Here is a 7,052-nt window from a genome sequence, read left to right as displayed (position 1 = left end):
GACAACACTCTCCCCTCTCGTTGCTATGCATCACCATGATCTTGCGTGTGCGTAGGAAAATTTTGAAATTACTACGTTCCCCAACAGTGGCATCCGAGCCTAGGTTTTATGGTTTGATGTTATTTGCACGAGTAGAACACAAGTGAGTTGTGGGCGATACAAGTCATACTGCCTACCAGCATGTCATACTTTGGTTCGGCGGTATTGTTGGACGAGACGATCCGGACCAACCTTACGCGTACTCTTACGCGAGACCGGTTCCCTCGACGTGCTTTGCACATAGATGGCTTGCGGAAGACTGTCTCTCCAACTTTAGTTGAACCAAGTGTGGCTACGCCCGGTCCTTGAGAAGGTTAAAACGGAGTCTATTTGACGAACTATCGTTGTGGTTTTGATGCGTAGGTGAGATGAGTTCTTACTTAAGCCCGTAGCAGCCACGTAAAACTTGCAACAACAAAGTAGAGGACGTCTAACTTGTTTTTGCAGGGCATGTTGTGATGTGATATGGTCAGGGCATGATGCTGATTTTATTGTATGAGATGATCATGTTTTGTAACCAAGTTATCGGCAACTGGCAGGAGCCATATGGTTGTCGCTTTATTGTATCCAATGCAATCGCGATGTAATGCTTAACTTTATTACTAAGCGGTAGTGATAGTCGTGGAAGCATAAGATTGGCGAGACGACAACGATGCTACGATGGAGATCAAGGTGTCGCGCCGGTGACGATGGTGATCATGACGGTGCTTCGGAGATGGAGATCACAGGCACAAGATGATGATGGCCATATCATATCACTTATATTGATTGCATGTGATGTTTATCTTTTATGCATCTTATCTTGCTTTGATTGACGGTAGCATTATAAGATGATCTCTCACTAAATTATCAAGAAGTGTTCTCCCTGAGTATGCACCGTTGCCAAAGTTCGTCGTGCCCAGACACCACGTGATGATCGGGTGTGATAAGCTCTACGTCCAAATACAACGGGTGCAAAACAGTTGCACACGCAGAATACTCAGGTTATACTTGACGAGCCAAGCATATACAGATATGGCCTCGGAACACGGAGACCGAAAGGTCGAGCGTGAATCATATAGTAGATATGATCAACATAACGATGTTCACCATTGAAAACTACTCCATCTCACGTGATGATCGGTTATGGTTTAGTTGATTTGGATCACGTGATCACTTAGAGGATTAGAGGGATGTCTATCTAAGTGGGAGTTCTTAAGTAATTTGATTAACTGAACTTAAACTTATCATGAACTTAGTACCTGATAGTATCTTGCTTGTTTATGTTGATTGTAGATAGATGGCTCGTGCTGTTGTTCCGTTGAATTTTAATGCGTTCCTTGAGAAAGCAAAGTTGAAAGATGATGGTAGCAATTACACGGACTGGGTCCGTAACTTGAGGATTATCCTCATTGCTGCACAGAAGAATTACATCCTGGAAGTACCGCTGGGTGCCAGGCCTGCTGCTGGAGCAACGCCAGATGTTATGAACGTCTGGCAGAGCAAAGCTGATGACTACTCGATAGTTCAGTGTGCCATGCTTTACGGCTTAGAATCGGGACTTCAACGACGTTTTGAACGTCATGGAGCATATGAGATGTTCCAGGAGTTGAAGTTGATATTTCAAGCAAATGCCCGAATTGAGAGATATGAAGTCTCCAATAAGTTCTATAGCTGCAAGATGGAGGAGAACAGTTCTGTCAGTGAGCATATACTCAAAATGTCTGGGTATAATAATCACTTGATTCAGATGGGAGTTAATCTTCCAGATGATTGCGTCATTGACAGAATTCTCCAATCACTGCCACCAAGCTACAAGGGCTTCGTGATGAACTATAATATGCAAGGGATGAACAAGACTATTCCCGAGCTCTTCGCAATGCTGAAAGCTGCGGAGGTAGAAATCAAGAAGGAGCATCAAGTGTTGACGGTCAACAAGACCACTAGTTTCAAGAAAAAAGGCAAAGGGAAGAAGAAGGGGAACTTCAAGAAGAACAGCAAGCAAGTTGCTGCTCAGGAGAAGAAACCCAAGTCTGGACCTAAGCCTGAAACTGAGTGCTTCTACTACAAGCAGACTGGTCACTGGAAGCGGAACTGCCCCAAGTATTTGGCGGATAAGAAGGATGGCAAGGTGAACAAAGGTATATGTGATATACATGTTATTGATGTGTACCTTACTAGAGCTCGCAGTAGCACCTGGGTATTTGATACTGGTTCTGTTGCTAATATTTGCAACTCGAAACAGGGACTACAGAATAAGCGGACGCTAGCAAAGGACGAGGTGACGATGCGCGTGGGAAACGGTTCCAAAGTCGATGTGATCGCGGTCGGCACGCTACCTCTACATCTACCTTCGGGATTAATATTAGACCTAAATAATTGTTATTTGGTGCCAGCGTTGAGCATGAACATTATATCTGGATCTTGTTTAATGCGAGACGGTTATTCATTTAAATCAGAGAATAATGGTTGTTCTATTTATATGAGTAATATCTTTTATGGTCATGCACCTTTGAAGAGTGGTCTATTCTTGTTGAATCTCGATAGTAGTGATACACATATTCATAATGTAGAAGCCAAAAGATGCAGAGTTGATAGTGATAGTGCAACTTATTTGTGGCACTGCCGTTTAGGTCATATCGGTGTAAAACGCATGAAGAAACTCCATACTGATGGGCTTTTGGAACCACTTGATTATGAATCACTTGGTACTTGCGAACCGTGCCTCATAGGCAAGATGACTAAAACACCGTTCTCCGGTACTATGGAGAGAGCAACAGATTTGTTGGAGATCATACATACCGATGTATGTCGTCCGATGAATATTGAAGCTCGTGGCGGATATCGTTATTTTCTCACCTTCACAGATGATTTAAGCAGATATGGGTATATCTACTTAATGAAACATAAGTCTGAAACATTTGAAAAGTTCAAGGAATTTCAGAGTGAAGTTGAAAATCATCGTAACAAGAAAATAAAGTTTCTACGATCTGATCGTGGAGGAGAATATTTGAGTTACGAGTTTGGTGTACATTTGAAAAATTGTGGAATAGTTTCGCAACTCACGCCACCCGGAACACCACAGCGTAATGGTGTGTCCGAACGTCGTAATCGTACTTTACTAGATATGGTGCGATCTATGATGTCTCTTACTGATTTACCGCTATCATTTTGGGGTTATGCTTTAGAGACGGCCGCATTCACGTTAAATAGGGCACCATCAAAATCCGTTGAGACGACGCCTTATGAACTATGGTTTGGCAAGAAACCAAAGTTGTCGTTTCTTAAAGTTTGGGGCTGCGATGCTTATGTGAAAAAGCTTCAACCTGATAAGCTCAAACCCAAATCGGAGAAATGTGTCTTCATAGGATATCCAAAGGAAACTATTGGATACACCTTTTATCACAGATCCGAAGGCAAGACTTTTGTTGCTAAGTTCGGAAACTTTCTAGAGAAGGAGTTTCTCTCGAAAGAAGTGAGTGGGAGGAAAGTAGAACTTGACGAGGTAACTGTACCTGCTCCCTTATTGGAAAATAGTACATCACAGAAAACTGTTTCTGCGACACCTATACCAATTAGTGAGGAAGCTAATGATGATGATCATGAAACTTCAGGACAAGATACTACTGAACCACGTAGATCAACCAGAGTAAGGTCCGCACCAGAGTGGTACGGTAATCCAATTCTGGAAGTCATGCTACTAGATCATGATGAACCTACGAACTATGAAGAAGCGATGGTGAGCCCAGATTCCGCAAAGTGGCTTGAGGCCATGAAATCTGAGATGGGATCCATGTATGAGAACAAAGTATGGACTTTGGTTGACTTGCCCGATGATCGGCAAGCAATTGAGAATAAATGGATCTTCAAGAAAAAGACTGATGCTGATGGTAATGTTACTGTCTATAAAGCTCGACTTGTCGCAAAAGGTTTTCGACAAGTTCAAGGGGTTGACTATGATGAGCCCTTCTCACCCATAGCGATGCTTAAATCCGTCAGAATCATGTTAGCAATTGCCGCATTTTATGATTATGAAATATGGCAGATGGATGTCAAAACTGCATTCCTGAATGGATTTCTGGAAGAAGAGTTGTATATGATGCAACCAGAAGGTTTTGTAGATCCAAAGGGAGCTAACAAAGTATGCAAACTCCAGCGATCCATTTATGGAGTGGTGCAAGCATCTCGGAGTTGGAATAAACGCTTTGATAGTGTGATCAAAGCATTTGGCTTTATACAGACTTTTGGAGAAGCCTGTATTTACAAGAAAGTGAGTGGGAGCTCTGTAGCATTTCTGATATTATATGTCGATGACATATTGCTGATTGGAAATGATATAGAATTTCTGGATAGCATAAAGGGATACTTGAATAAAAGTTTTTCGATGAAAGACCTCGGGGAAGCTGCTTACATATTAGGCATAAAGATCTATAGAGATAGATCAAGACGCTTAATTGGACTTTCACAAAGCACATACCTTGACAAGATTTTGAAGAAGTTCAAAATGGATCAAGCAAAGAAAGGGTTCTTGCCTGTGTTACAAGGTGTGAAGTTGAGTCAGACTCAATGCCCGACCACTGCAGAAGATAGAGAGAAAATGAAAGATGTTCCCTATGCTTCAGCCATAGGCTCTATCATGTATGCAATGCTGTGTACCAGACCTGATGTGTGCCTTGCTATAAGTTTAGCAGGGAGGTACCAAAGTAATCCAGGAGTGGATCACTGGACAGCGGTCAAGAACATCCTGAAATACCTTAAAAGGACTAGGGATATGTTTCTCGTATATGGAGGTGACCAAGAGCTCACCGTAAGAGGTTACGTTGATGCAAGCTTTGACACTGATCCGGACGATTCTAAATCGCAAACCGGATACGTGTTTACTTTAAACGGTGGAGTTGTCAGTTGGTGCAGTTCTAAACAAAGCGTTGTAGCGGGATCTACATGTGAAGCGGAGTACATAGCTGCTTCGGAAGCAGTGAACGAAGGAATCTGGATGAAGGAGTTCATATCCGATCTAGGTGTCATACCTAGTGCATCGGGTCCAATGAAAATCTTTTGTGACAATACTGGTGCAATTGCTTTGGCAAAGGAATCCAGATTTCACAAAAGGACCAAACACATCAAGAGACGCTTCAACTCCATCCGGGATTTAGTCCAAGTGGGAGACATAGAGATTTGCAAGATACATACGGATCTGAATGTTGCAGACCCGTTGACTAAGCCTCTTCCACGAGCAAAACATGATCAACACCAAAGTTCCATGGGTGTTAGAATCATTACTGTGTAATCTAGATTATTGACTCTAGTGCAAGTGGGAGACTGAAGGAAATATGCCCTAGAGGCAATAATAAAGTTATTATTTATTTCCTTAAAACCATGATAAGTGTTTATTATTCATGCTAGAATTGTATTAACCGGAAACATAATACATGTGTGAATACATAGACAAAACAGAGTGTCACTAGTATGCCTCTACTAGACTAGCTCGTTAATCAAAGATGGTTATGTTTCCTAACCATGAACGAAGAGTTGTTATTTGATTAACGAGGTCACATCATTAGGTGAATGATCTGATTGACATGACCCATTCCATTAGCTTAGCACCCGATCGTTTAGTATGTTGCTATTGCTTTCTTCATGACTTATACATGTTCCTATAACTATGACATTATGCAACTCCCGTTTACCGGAGGAACACTTTGGGTACTACCAAACGTCACAACGTAACTGGGTGATTATAAAGGAGTACTACAGGTGTCTCCAATGGTGGATGTTGGGTTGGCGTATTTCGAGATTAGGGTTTGTCATTCCGATTGTCGGAGAGGTATCTCTGGGCCCTCTCGGTAATACACATCACATAAGCCTTGCAAGCATAATAACTAAGATGTTAGTTATGAGATGATGTATTACGGAACGAGTAAAGAGACTTGCCAGTAACGAGATTGAACTAGGTATTGGATACCGACGATCGAATCTCGGGCAAGTAACATACCGATGACAAAGGGAACAACGTATGTTGTTATGCGGTCTGACCGATAAAGATCTTCGTAGAATATGTAGGAGCCAATATGGGCATCCAGGTCCCGCTATTGGTTATTGACCGGAGACGTGTCTCGGTCATGTCTACATTTTTCTCGAACCGTAGGGTCCGCACGCTTAATGTTACGATGACAGTTATTATGAGTTTATGCATTTTGATGTACCGAAGGTTGTTCGGAGTCCCGGATGTGATCACGGACATGACGAGGAGTCTCGAAATAGTCGAGACGTAAAGATTGATATATTGGAAGCCTATGTTTGGACATCGGAAGTGTTCCGGGTGAAATCGGGATTTTACCGGATTACCGGGAGGGTTACCAGAACCCCCCGGGAGCCAAATGGGCCAACATGGGCCTTAGTGGAAAGGTGAAAGGGCTGCCCACATAGGGCTGCACGCCTTCCCCCTCTCTCTAGTCCTATTAGGACTAGGAGAAGGTGGCCGCCCCCCCTCTCTCCCTTTCCCACTTGGGAATCCTAGTTGGACTAGGATTGGGGCGGGGGAGTCCTACTCCCGGTAGGAGTAGGACTCCTCCTGCGCCTCCCTCCTTTGGCCGGCCAGCCTCCCCCCCTTTCATCCTTTATATACGGGGGCAGGAGACACCCCAAGACACACAAGTTGATCCTTGAGATCGTTCCTTAGCCGTGTGCGGTGCCCCCTGCCACCAAATTCCACCTCGATCATACCGTTGTAGTGCTTAGGCGAAGCCCTGCGTCGGTAGTACATCAAGATCGTCACCACGCCGTCGTGCTGACGGAACTCCTCCCCGAAGCTTTGCTGGATCGGAGCCCGGGGATCGTCATCGAGCTGTACGTGTGCTAAGAACTCGGAGGTGCCGGAGTAACGGTGCTTGGATCGGTCGGATCGGGAAGAAGACGTACGACTACTTCCTCTACGTTGTGTGATCGCTTCCGCAGTCGGTCTGCGTTGGTACGTAGACAACACTCTCCCCTCTCGTTGCTATGCATCACCATGATCTTGCGTGTGCGTAGGAAAA

Source organism: Triticum urartu, chromosome 7A (genome assembly GCF_056163025.1).
Source record: "Triticum urartu cultivar PI428250 chromosome 7A, HENAU_Tu73, whole genome shotgun sequence".
Classification (NCBI taxonomy): Eukaryota; Viridiplantae; Streptophyta; class Magnoliopsida; order Poales; family Poaceae; genus Triticum; species Triticum urartu.
Note: the sequence above shows the minus strand (reverse complement) of the source record.